We start from the raw sequence: 14021 nt of genomic DNA on the forward strand, positions 1-14021 counted from the left end.
ACTAGCAATAACATGCAATGTACTAATATCCTGGAGAGTTCTATTCGCTGTGTCCTTGAAGCAATGTAGCAACTTAACACAATGCATGTTGAATAGTTATGGATCACACATGGGAGCAAATATTATCCTCTTACATTTTGTTCTACTTTAGGTTCTTTCATCATGATGCCCTAAGAAATTTTATGATGAACTGCAAGTTTTCTTCTTTTCCTATTCTGAATGAGGAGCTGTTGTATGACACAGGCATTTTCAGATGCTTAACTACACGCATATACTTCCTCACTGCTATGATCATTTTAAATGTCTGGATGGTATACTCCCCCATACTTTCCTCTCGGAAGTGGTCCTTAATAACTAAGGAGATAGCTTTGGTTTATGTGTTAGTCTGCTCAGACTAACTGTATAATAAAATATATAGACTAGGTGGCTTAAACAACAAAAATTGACTTTCTCACAGTTCCAGGGGCCGGTGTTTAAGATCAAGGTGTCTGCAGTATTGGGTTGTCCTTTGACCCTTTTCCTTGCCTGGCAGATGGTCATCCTACTTCTGTGTCCTCGAGTAGTCGTCTCTGTGCATGCCTGGGGTCTCTTCCTTTCTCTATAAGACGCCAGTCCTGTTGAATAAGGGCCTCACCCTTATGACCTCATTCAACCTTAATTACCTCTTTACAGCCTGGCTAGCTCAGTCGGTAGAGGATGAGATTCTTAATCTCAGGGTCATTGGGTGTGTTCTTTTGGGGCTTCCCTGGTTGCTCAGTCAATAAATAATCTTCCTGCAATGCAAGAGACCCAGGTTAGATCCCTGGGCTGGGAAGATCCCCTGGAGAAGGAAATGACAACCCAGTCCAGTATCCTTGCCTGGGAAATCCCATGGACAGAGGAGCCTGGCAGGCTACAGTCCACGGAGTTGCAAGAGTTGGACACAACTTAACAACTAAACCACCACCACTTCTTTAAAAGCTTTACCTCCAAACACAGTCACACTGAGGGTTAGGACTTCAATAAATGAATTGTTGGGGGTGTACATTGAATTCATAACAGTTTATAACCTTAAGGAAATAATGGGCAGGTGTCTCAGTAATAGAAACAGCATCACATTTTTCCTCTAGGATCCCCAGATCTTTTCATGATATGTGTAATCTTAACCCTAAGGTACCACATCATGTCATGTGTCTTTCCAACCACTATTATAATGGACAGAAACACCTCCAGGTGTTCACTGCTGGCTGAATCAGCCTAGAGCTGGCTTCATGAGCCCATTTCATGCCAGAGTTTGGATAAATAATTCTATTCTGTGCTCCAATTGGATCAATGTATAAATGGCTAAAGTGATTTCAATTGGTATCTTTTTGTCTAACCAAAAATTAAAATATGGACTCATGAAACAGACAAATAAACAAAGAAGTTGGAAATTATTCAGGTTAGAGGCCATAGACCACTTTGACGATATGATCTCTGATGAAAGGAATCCTCAAGCAAGCCATCAGAGCATCTCGAATGATGGTTTTATAGTTTCACTGTCCTAACAAATGTCTTTTACTTCAGAGCTAGAAAGACTCCTCCTGTGAAAATGGAAAGTTTGCTGGGATTATTAAATTTTCATAACATGGTAGAGCTAATCCACTTGTTCTAGAGAGAAAGGACTGGGTAAAACATGAAGACCAGGATGAAATCACTCAGTAGTCTGACTGAAGACAGGAAAAGAAATCTAGGCTCTGAAATAAAAAATTTTCTCTTAGTGCCAAAAAAATGTAAACTCTATAGGCCCTTTCTGTCCCTTATCAAAGTTCACACTGGAAGATACACAGTGGACAGACCAGGTCAAAGAAAACAAGACAACAAAGGCAAGGCTTCAGTTCCTCTTTATTAACCACCTGAGTTTCATTTTGAAGTAGAAGAGAAAAGGAACCTCACCCAAAACAATTTCACAATTGTCAGTTACCCTTCAGATCTTAGCCTGATTCCCTCCTCAGTTCTCTGAATCAGAAAGGAGCCACACAAGACCATGAGTGCAGATAAAATCACACAGACCAATAGGCTGAATGTTGATTTGGTGTAATTAGGCAGTCCTGAGAACTCTCAGTAGAGACTTTTAGAAAGTTGTTCTACCAGAGGATTATTATGGTAATTGAAATTAGGAATAGAATTATGGTTGGGCCCTAAATAACATGATGCGGATGCTAAAACTGCTATTTAGCTGTTACAGTGAACAATTTGGAACAATGGGAGGGACAGGGAGTACTTGTGAGGGCTCTAATTTTAATTTTGGGATTGCCAATTTGTTAGCCTTTCACTGCTTCCTTAAAGGAAATGCAGGGTCTTAAGGAACTTGCCCAAGACCTATATTCAAGTAGAAAATTATGAGCTTCACTTCCTAAGCAGGAGACACTTAAGATTTTCTTTCTTTAAGGGTAGTGTACACTTCACATTCACAGGTCTCAAAATCTCTGCTACAGAATGAGAGGTACTCTAATGATGGATCAGTTGTAAGAGCTCATTACTTTCACAAGTGTTTGAGCAGCTCATTCTTTTTCTAAAGAAGGGAAGTATGTAGAGGTGCTACTGTAAAGATGTGATTTAAAGGCAGATGTATGAGAGAAGATGAGGACTAAAGTTCAATAGTCATAAAGCACAATTCTGATAGTTAATTTGCTCTTATCTTCATCTGCAAATGTTTGAATGAATAAACACCAATGGCAAAGTGTTGTTGTATATGTTCATTAGATGATGGAGAGGATTATTATGATCATTGAACAGGAGTCACAAAGAATCAAATTAGAAATTAGAGTCACAAGGAGCAAAGTAATGAACATTTGTTTTGAAAAGAAGAATAGGTGTGGCCTGTTATCTTTTCCCCAAATTGACGGTACACTTCACTTTTGTCCTTACCTTTAAAAAAATAAAATATACATGTTGTGATCTTAATATACAACAAAGTTAGGGGAGAGTCTGTTATCTCTCAGTCTCTGAGAGGTAAGCACTACTAACAGTGCAGTGCAGTATTTTTTCAAATTTATTTTATGTATTTGTTGTTCAGTCACTAAGTCATGTCTGACTCTTTGTGACCCCACGGACTGCAGCATGCCAGGCTTCCCTGTCCTTCACCATCTCCCTGAGTTTGCTCAGAGTCATGTCCGTTGAGTCGGTGATGCCATCCAACCGTCTCATCGTCTGTCACCCCCTTCTCCTCCTGCCTTCGATCTTTCCAGCATCAGGGTATTTTCCAGTGAGGCTCTTTGCATCAGGTGGCCAAAGTATTGGATCTTCAGTTTCAGCATCAGTCCTTCCAATGAATATTCAGGACTGATTTCCTTTAGGAGGGACTGGTTGGATCTCCTTGCTGTCTAAGGGACTCTCAAGAGTCTTCTCCAGCACCAAAGTTCAAAAGCATCAATTCTTTAGCACTCAGCCTTCTTTATCGTCCAACTCGCACATCCATACACAACTACAGGAAAAACCATAGCTTTGACTATATGGACCTTTGCCGGCAATGTGATGTCTCTGCTTTTTAATATGTTGTCTAGGTTTGTCATAGTTCCAAGGCACAAGCATCTTTTATTTTTGTGGCTGCAGTCACCATCTGTGGTGATTTTGGAACCCAAGAAAATGAAGTCTGTCACTGTTTCCATTGTTTTTCCGTCTATTTGCCGTGAAATAATAGTACCAGATGCCATGATATTAGTTTTTTGAATGCTGCGTTTTAAGCCAGACTTTTCACTCTCCTCGTTCAGCTTCACTATGAAATGCTTTAGTTTCTCTTTGATTTCTGCCATTAGGGTGGTATCATCTGCATATCTGAGGTTATTGATAGTTCTCCCAGCAATCTTAATTCTAGCTTGTGATTCATCCAGCCCTGCATTTCATGTGACGAACTCTGCATGTAAGTTAAATAACCAGGGTGACAATATACAATCTTGACGTACTCCTTTCTCAATTTTGAACCAGTCCATTGTTCCATGTACAATTCTAATTGTTGCTTCTTGACCTGCATACAGGTTTCTCAGGAAGCAGGTAAGGTGGTCTGGTTTCTCTTTCAGAATTTTGCACGGTTTTTTGTGATCCACAAGGTCAAAGGCTTTAGCATAGTCAATGAAGCAGATGTCTTTCTGGAATTCTCTTGCTTTTTCTATGATCTAATGAATGTTGGCTATTTGATCTCTTATTCCTCTGCCTTTGGTAAACACAGCTTGTACATCTGGAAGTGTATACTATCATGTTACTATTGCCATAAAAATGGGTGTATATATAGTATATGTTGCTTTGCTGTGACACTTGGTCACCAAACATACCGTGGGTGACTTTCTAAGTCATTTGATGAGGGAGAAATATATAAATCACACATGTGCTAATAAATCCATTGAAAGTTCGGGCACAAACATGAGAAACTATACACTGCTTTGCTCTACAAATGAAAATACAGTTGAAGACAGTGATCACCAGACTTTTAATTCTCCATTTTGTTTTCTTCTAAATGATTAAAATTTTATGTATCGCCATGAATTATTTTTATCATAGAAAGCTAGAGTAGCAAATATGCAAGAAAAAGAAGAGAGGCTGAACTTAAAAGGAGGCTTCCCTGGTGACTCAATAGTTAAGAATCTTCCTGCCAATGCAGGAGACAAGGGTTGGATCCCTGGGTTAGGAAGATCCCCTGGAGAAAGAAATGACAACGTACCTCAGTATTCTTGCCTAGGAAATCCCATAGACAGAGGAGCCTGGAGGGCTCCAGTTCATGGGGTCACAAAAAGCCATACACAATTTAGTGACTATACAACAATCTTAAAAGGATTAAGTAGAAAAACAATTCAAGTTGCTTGGCTGTGATTTTTGTACTAAAAAAAAATAATAAAAGATAAAATATTTAATCTACCAAATCTTTGGCTATTTCTGGAAAAATCCATAAGCAGTAAAATTTTATCCAAACTCCCAAGACAGATCGTTAGCTCTGGTATGAACCAAGTCGACACCCCTCTGGTCCTCTAAGATGTATTTTCATTGTGAGCTGTCTAATCTTGTTTGCTTTATGCATATATTCTCCATGACTGGGAGAGATAATTCTGATCTAAAGGGGATTTTTTGATTGCCAGCCTAACTAATGACTCTAATGAAGAGAAGACCCAGTACATTCCCTGAGAAGTTTGATTTCTACAGCCTACTTTTGAGTTCTTTTACATTCTGAGGTAATGCCTGGACCCAGTGGAGGGAAATCTTTGTTTATTTCACTCTTTGATCTTACTAAGAGCTCCTTTAAAGCAAAGGTCCCAGCTGGGGACCTACATATGAGGACAAATATACTAAAAAGTATGATTTCTTGGCATTGTGCTTTTTTCCAGTACATTGCACAGAGTCTCCTCTATAACGACTCCAGGGAAACATTTCTTTCTGGTCTCAAGAATAGTTGAAAGTAACCAAGCAATTGATTTGTTTTTACATTACAGACAATGTGGATTTTGCAATAAGGCCTGTGTCTGGTTTTTATGTGTTTAAAAATGTGTAACCTAGATGTCCCTAGACCTCACCAGCCTAGGGGCACAAGTGAGTCACATTAACTTTAATACCCCAGTACTACTGGCTCAATGGGCCTCAACCTGCTACAGAGAAGACCCTTTGCTCCAAGCATTTCTGCATAACCCTCAGGGGGGAATCACATGTGTTTACATTCATTGATTTTTAAGTAGAAGAAACCAACTGTGTTAGTTTAAGCAAAGAAAAACAAATTTATTACAAGCATTAGGACATGACCTGTAGAACCTAAGGGCAGGGATGCATCCTTGCCTCAGAAAAGACTGGAAGCAGAGATTCCAGCGTCATGAGGGTGTTCCCTCATCTCTGCTTCTTGCTGCATAATTCTCTCTGCCCCCACCCCCAGCCCCCGGACTCTGTCTCTCAGCATCTGCTGTGCATCCAACTCAGAAACAGAAAATAAACACAACTGAGAGCTCCCAGGCTTATACGATGCAGGTTCAGCTACCCGGAGAGATCCTGGAAAGGATTGCTGGATCCCAATTCTGAACTTCTGGGGAAGGGACTGCTCGCTGATAGTCACAGCTTGAATGGCCTGGTGGCTAGGTGGGTGGGCGAGTAGTTCCCAGAAAAGGGGATGAGCAGAGGTAGGCTGATAACAGAGGAGAGCATTGCAGAGAAGCAACTGCCCTCGGGGGTATGGCCACCTTGCCCCATGACCCCAGAGTGAGCTGCTGTGCTCAGGCAGAACTCTACTCCGAAGTGCTCATTTAATCCAATCGCAGATTCTTTACTGTCTGAGCCACCATGCATGCAATCCAATTGCTAAGCAGTTTCCAAAGAAAAAAAATTTTTTTTTTTTTAATGAAAGCAGTATCTACTGAAGATGTGACCAGCTGTCACCTTTGGTATTGCTGATTGGTGAAAAAAATCTTCTGGGAGAAAATTTGGAAATACGTATTTAAAAGCCTTAAGATGCAAAGACCTTTTGACCCACTTCTGGGAATTTATCTAAGAAAACAGACAGATGCACGTAGAGGTTTATTACAAAAATGAAAATTGTTTATAGTGGAAAATTGATATGATGTTAAAGTGTTATGGTGGTTGGATAAATTATAGCACATTCATATCATGGACTATGACATCCATCTAAACATACAGTGTGAACATTTACTGACCTAGAAAGATGGTTATGTATAATAATAGACATGAAACAGAAAAGAACATACAGCACAATGTTAAATAGTCATTCCTGGTTGAGCAAGTATGGTTGATTTCCATTTTCTCCAGGTTAGTTTATGTTTTCTAATTTGTTTTCAATAATCATAGGTCACTTGTATAGTATTTTTTAAGCTTTTGAGAAATCAATCTGGTGATACGAGTTTTTTCAGTATGTAGAGGTTATCCCAGCATTAGAAATAAATGTTTGTATATCCATTTTTCAAAAAACAGAAGAATGGCTCTCATAGTTATAGAGATTGCATAGTACTAGAAAATGAGAGAAGGAGGGTAAGAATAAGGAAAAAGTGAACCGACATCTAAGTACACAGCTGCTCTCTTTAACACCTTCGTCAGCTCTCCATCCTTCACTGGTGCTCCAGCAGGGGTGGTACCACTCCTAGGGGCTGTTTGGGAAGATTGGGTGGAGGATATTTTTGGTTGTCCATGGAGTAATGAGCATTACTGACATTTAGTGAGTTGAGGGAAGAGAGATTGGCTACCTTGCAAGCCTTGGAAAATACAAAACAAGAAAGACTTGTCCTGCTCAAATGTCAACTGCACCCTCCCCGAGAAACCCTGCTAAACTAAACTTCACTGAATAAAATCCAGGACCTTCACTCCCTAACCCCTGCCTGTTTTTTGAATCTCCTCTCTCCCAGCTTCCCTTCCTATTTTACACCCTGCTCTGTCCCACTTTTAACTACTTTTTCCTCTGCCCCATGCATTAACTGTATCAAATTGCTGGCGATTCTTATGGACTACCAAGAAGTATTATGCTTCTCAGCTTTCATTTGGTTTAAATTATTTGCTCTGCCTAGAATACTTTCATGAAGTCCTGCTCATTCTTAAAGATTCAGCCTAATCATCTCCTTTGTGGAGCCTGTTGTTATATCATAATTCTTTTCCCTTTCTTGTCCTCATTGTTACTTGTATGTATCTCTATTGTAACACTTAAAACACCATACAGTATTTCATGTCCATATTTTCCTGCTAGAGGTACAAGTTCCTTGTGGGCAAGGAGGTCATACTTATTCATGGCTTAACTCCAAACAAGAGGGAAAAAAACATCTCATGTTACTCAATGAATGCTTATTAGCTGGGGAAAAAATGGAAATCAACTTCTCTTTCAGTTAGCATTGAAAAAATAATATAGAGAAAATTAATTCAGTTAGTAAAAAAGAGATTTCAAATAATTCAAATTATTTTCCATTTCAATAAAAATAATGTTGACATCTGTTTCGTTACCATCACACAAAATAATTGAAGGAAAAAGAACAAGAAGGTATATTTATTGGCTCCAAGTGTGTCCAAAATCTTAAATGCTAAGAAATGCACATTTGTGTGTTGGTATGGTGGCGCTAATTGTAAGGAACCAGCCTGGCAATGCAGGAGATATAAGAGACATGGGTTCAATCTCTGAGTTAGGAAGATCCCCTGGAGGAGGACATGGCAACCCAGTCCAGTATTCTTGCCTGGAGAATCCCATGGAGAGAGGAGCCTGGTGGTCTACAGTCCATGGGGTTACGAAAAGTCGGACGTGACTTAGCACACACGCACACATGTGATGTATATGTGCATCATTCTATTTGTAGTATAATCTATTATAATGTAGATATGCTGGCAAATATAAAGCAAATTTAGGCTAAGAAGAAATTTTAGTAATCTTTGTGATTGAAGTTCAAGGAACTCCAGGGAAATTATTTCTTCCTGACAGTTGAATCTTTTTGCTTATAGAACATATGCTATGTTACAGGGATCACTGAATTAGGAGACTGATCTATAAAAACATATTGAACAAAACTAAGAGTCAAAGGCCAGAGACAGGGATCTCACTTTTGTTTTACATGTCTTGGTCTCTAAAGTTAAATGTTTCCCCCCTTCTAATAATATAAGATGTTTAGAAACATATTAGTCATTTATTAATAGAGTATCTATTAATCATGTTCATATTTTAGGAGATAACATGGTTCTCTATTCTAATCAACAACTTGAAACAATTAAAACATCAAATTTGTGAAGGAGGAGTGACATAACCATCTACTGTTTCAACTGACTATTTTATTTCACATCAGACATCACTCTTCCCCCTTGAAAATGAGTAACCACAACGTACTAAGCATTGTGTATGTTACTGTGGCAGAAAGAAAAAAAAAAAAGAAATTAGAATCTCCCATCTAACTGTTCAAACTTAAGTAGAAGGAATAAAATAAACACATAGATGAAGTAAAAAGTGTAATAGCAAGTCAGAGGAGAATCTTCTGGCTGCAGGAAATGTCAGAGCATCTGAGATAAAAATCGAAAGATAGGTAAGTTTTGGACTGCTTCATGTGGATGAAGACTATGACAGATTCAAAAGAAACAGTCCTTGCAGTCATAAAGATTTCACAAACAGTAAATTGTTTTATTTGAAAATTAGGATATATCTGTTCTTTATTTTAAAAAGTTATGAGTGGGGTATTTTTGCTTTTGGTCAAAATGGAGTAAGGGGGATCGGATCTACTCTTCTGCCTGAAATAACCAAAAAATCCAAAACAGCTAAAACAGTGGTGTTCAAGGCACTGAACATTTATCAATAAAACACAATGATCCCTGAGAGACAAGAGAGAAACAAGGTAAGCAAATTGCCCCAGTTTACTGCTGGCATAGAGAGAGAGAACTTGGACAGTGTATTGCAGATTCCCTGAGTTGAGGAAATATTGATGAGACTCTGGGGAAATAAAAGCTCTTGCTGCTTTTGAAAAACAAAGGAGAAAAGGAACTCCGAAGGTTCTTCAGAGGGTCTCCTGTGAGTATTCAGTGGAGTATTGATAATTGCATGCAACTGAGGAAACCACCTAAAGCTAGGGAAAGAACCACCCCAAAATGAAAAAGAATAATATATGGCACTCACACAGGGCAAGAAATATTATCTGTTCCACCAGTCAGATGCCAAAAAAAAAAAACTCACAATTCAGAGGGCATCACAGAATACTTAGACTGGTCTTACTTCAAGAGTGAACAATTAGTCCTCGGTTAAACATGGGTCTAGTCCCACTAACAGATCTTAAAATCAAAACCCAAAAGGATCATACTGTTTTTTTCCTAAGTAACCTAACAGCACCCAAGGACAAACTTCAAAAATATTCATAAGAATATAAAAGTGTCTAACACCAAACACCAACTTGATTTAATTATAGGAGATGCTGCTAAGGAAAACATATTCCATAAATGCCTGTATTAGTAAAGAAGAAAGTTCCACCTTGGGGGAAAAAAAAAGCAAATGAAACTGAAAGTAAGCAGAGAGAAGAAAATACTAAATATGAGAGAATGAGATGAGAAACCAATAAAAACCAAAAGCAAGGTGTTGGGATTTGTTTGTGTTTTTAGGAAAATCAACAAAAATGATAAACTTCTATCCAGACTGATTAAGGAAAAAAAAAAAGTGAAATATTAATATTACCAGTGCTGTCATTACCAGTGTCCTGACAAACTTTGCTTTTTTTCTTCCAGTGAAACTGAAACTTCTTACTTGATATTAAATGCTAAATGATCTCTGAACACATGTATTTTTTACTTGGGACTTCTTGCATCTTATTAAAAACAGAAATGTCTTTAGGTTTGTGTATATGAAAAGCATTTAAAATGTATAACAGATTGTCTTATCAAAGAAATTGAGATCTCCCAGCAACAGGAGATTATGTCTGAAAATGAAACTGCTTATGACCACCATAATTTCAAAAAATAATCCCTCTTCATCAAGTGACAGTAGTTGAAAACCTGATTTTTCTTTGAATGCATGTATGTTTTGCCTCAAAAACCTAAGACATGTTACTGTGAATTGAAGAAAGCCTTTAAGTGCTCAGACCTCAAGTATAAAAACATGTCCACATTTTCCACTGGTCTTGAAGATTGACCTGTACATCTTCTAACTGTGCTCTAAACATTTCTATCTATACTTGATTGCTTTAAAAAAAAAAAAAAGGAAATCCTCTGAGATTAGTTAAATAACAGGCATTCTGTTTAGGGCTTATTTCCATCTTTGGGGCTTTATGAGGATGGAAGAAGCTTGTGATGTAAATTTCTCAAGTAAATATTCCTTGATTATCAAAATTAGATTTCTCACCAGCATTTTGCATTTAACATCAGAAAGAAAGATGAAGGGAAGAAAAGCAATGTTTATACAGGGAAGCTGGGCAGTTGTTCAGGAATGAGTTCCAGATGCTATAGCCTTGAAGACCTAGGCTTCCATGGAAGGCCTTATGTCTTTCATGGTACAAGAAGCTCAGAAGAATAACTTCCCTTTCAAAGCTGAATAACTCAATCCCTTCAGTAGTTGCAACTTGAAAGAAGAGGATTTACTTACTCTGTCAGGTTAGGTCAATCCACCTATTAGTACCATGGTGCAGGCAGATTGTCAGAGACATCAGAGCATCTCCAAAGACTCTGGATGCATGTAATATCAATTTATTGTACATTCTGCTGCTATTTTCATTCTGCTGCTATTTCATTCATGGTGCTAATTTATCACAGTTCAAAAGAATGAGAAGTTTCCTGTAACCTTAATGTGTGAAAAATGGCAAAGTCCAGAATTTATTGAAAGATACAAATCTTCAAAGATTTTTTGAAATTTTTTTCTCAAAGAAGAGCTTAATGGCTTCATAGTTGCTCGTTAAATAAAAGATTATAATAGATATGAACACATTGAAATGGCAAAGACTTAATTCTGTCAGAAATGTGCTGTGAATTATTTTTCTACTATGAATTTTGTGCGTATTATCAGGTTTAGATGAAATACTCTTTGTGTGACTCTGTAATTTTGTTACAAGGAAGGCTTTCTGTTATCAATTTTATAGACCTGCCAAATCATGATGAATTTCCTGAGCAGCAACTGGGTGGTGTACTGACCCTTGAACTTGTAGCTCATCCCTCATTTCTCAGTTTCTACCACTGCTCCCTGACAATCTATTCTCCAAACAAAAACAGTCAGAATGATCTTTTCTAAATGTAAACAATTCATGTCTTACTTCTGCTCAAGACCCTCCAATGGGTTTCCATCACATTCACAATAAAACCCAAACTCCCTACTCTAGCTTTAGAAGTTCTTCATATTCTAGGCCCTGCTTACCTGCCTAAAGTCCTTTCCTTCTTATTCCCTTTCATTCACTCTGCTCCAGCCACCTGCACCCAATCAGCAGTGGGAGCAGAAGTTTCCATTTTTTGTGCAAACATGGAGACTTGGTACTTATTATACATTAGCAAATAACATACATGCAAAGGAGTTATTCTGCAAGTAAAGAATTTAAATATCCCTGGAGAACATTCTACCCAGCTTTTCCTTCTGTGTGTGGACAAAGTACACTCTTGCATTCATTTCCTCTTTACGTAAAGATCACTATTATGATGAATATTCTAAAGAAGGAGATGGAGAGAAGGAGATAGCTAAGAAATTCCTTCTCAAAACAGTTTTTAAAAATTAGTTTATATGTCTGCATTCACAGATTAAGATTCATTCCAGAAGGAGATGGAAATGATTTGAGAATCCTGACCACCTTACTCTCATATTATTTGCATTCTGACTATTTTGCATTGGCCTAGATATGAGGCCAGGAGAGGAAGGAGCAGTGTCAATCTTCATTTTAGGTTCCCTTCTTCCAGCGGAGGTTTCCCTTGTAGCTCAGTTAGTAAAGAATCCGCCTTCAATGAAGGAGACCCCAGTTCAATTCCTGGGTTGGGAAGATCCCCTGGAGAAGGGAAAGGCTACCCACTCCAGTATTCTGGCCTGGAGAATTCCAAGGGGGTCACAAAGAGTCAGACAGGGCTGAGAGACTTTCACTTTCTTCTAGCTGCAAACATGAAAAGGTATCTGCTCTACATTTGTGTTTTAATATAATCTGTCTTATACATCAAAGAGCAAACTCCATTTTTTCAATTCAATCTCCTACACCACTTCCAACTATCAGTTATTGAGCACTTGCTAAAAACTAGAATTTTATTTACAGGGTTTAAATGATGCAACTCACAAGTACCCTGCAAGGTCAAATCATGGTGGACCTTTTATATTTGAGGACACTGAGGGTTTAAGTGGCTTATCCAAATTCATACATCTGATAAATGCAACTGGACTGAACAATCAGGGAACTTTCTTTTATCTTGGGCCCCTAAAGTATTTGTGGCTGGTTAACTCAGCTGATTGGAGGTTGAAGTTCAGTGCTAATGAGGTCAATGTCATAAACATGAAGTTTAAGTGAGGGCTTTCCTCTGATTCATAACTGAAAGTTCAACATTTAACCCCAGACAGTCGACACATACTGTTGTTCACAATGAGGGTAGAGTGAAAGAGTGGGTGGCTTAGTATAAATCTGTCACAAATGCAGAAAACAGTATTCATAAAACATGTTTCCTGATAACTAGCCAAAATCATCATCTTTTTTTCCAAACACAACAGTAAGTTACATTTAAGCTAGGAAGTCATCAATAGCAATAGTTCTCATTCTAATAGCCAGGCAATGGCAAAATCATAGAATGGTTGAGCTGGATGTTCTCATCAGATCTCTCTGGTACAATCCCTGCATTGGGCGATAAAAAACAAATGAAAAGTCAAGAGTAGGCACAGAGGCAGGGATTGCTGGATTATTTCCCCAATGTCTCTAAACCAGAGGTAGAACCTGATTTTTCTGACTCTTGGTTTATGGTTCTTTCTACCAAACTGAGGAGAGAGTTTATTGTAGCCGCAGCCTGAGCATGAGAGGAATTATCTGGGCACCTCCCGAACTTGAGGAACACATAACTAACCTGTCTCCAGATGTGAAGAGAGAATGGAATGTGTTGTTCCCCTTTGGAAATGGCCAAATCTGAAGAACATTTTTTTTTTTTTAATTTCCATTGAAAGCCTTTACTTTCCCCTTAAGTTTAATGAAATTTACATTTCAATTTTTTCTCTCTTTGCCTCATTGGTTCCTCTTTCTTCCTCTCAGAATCCTAAACCACACCATTCTCTCTGAACAATGACCCCAAGGTTGTCTTTCACAGATAAAGCACAAACCAGCCTGTCCTCAAGTCTGCGGGCACTTCAAGAACAGGGCCTGTTCCCTCTAGATTTCTTCTCTCTGGTCGCAAAAAAAAATTGTAGGAATCTTCTAGAGAGAGAGTGACTTTCATAGGAATACTGACTTCCAGCCTATGTCTCTCTATATGGATAAATTCTCTTCCCACCTTTAAATTGTGTAACTTGGCAGGATGTTGACAACAATAACAAACATGGAGACCAGGAAATTATATAGAAAGGAAAGCAAAACAAAGTAAAATAGGAATATAAATATTTAGTATATATATGACTCACCTTGTTTTCTGCCAGTTAG

The sequence above is a fragment of the Giraffa tippelskirchi genome, chromosome 6 (genome assembly GCF_054371585.1).
Source record: "Giraffa tippelskirchi isolate mGirTip1 chromosome 6, T2T-mGirTip1v1.2.pri, whole genome shotgun sequence".
Taxonomy (NCBI): Eukaryota; Metazoa; Chordata; class Mammalia; order Artiodactyla; family Giraffidae; genus Giraffa; species Giraffa tippelskirchi.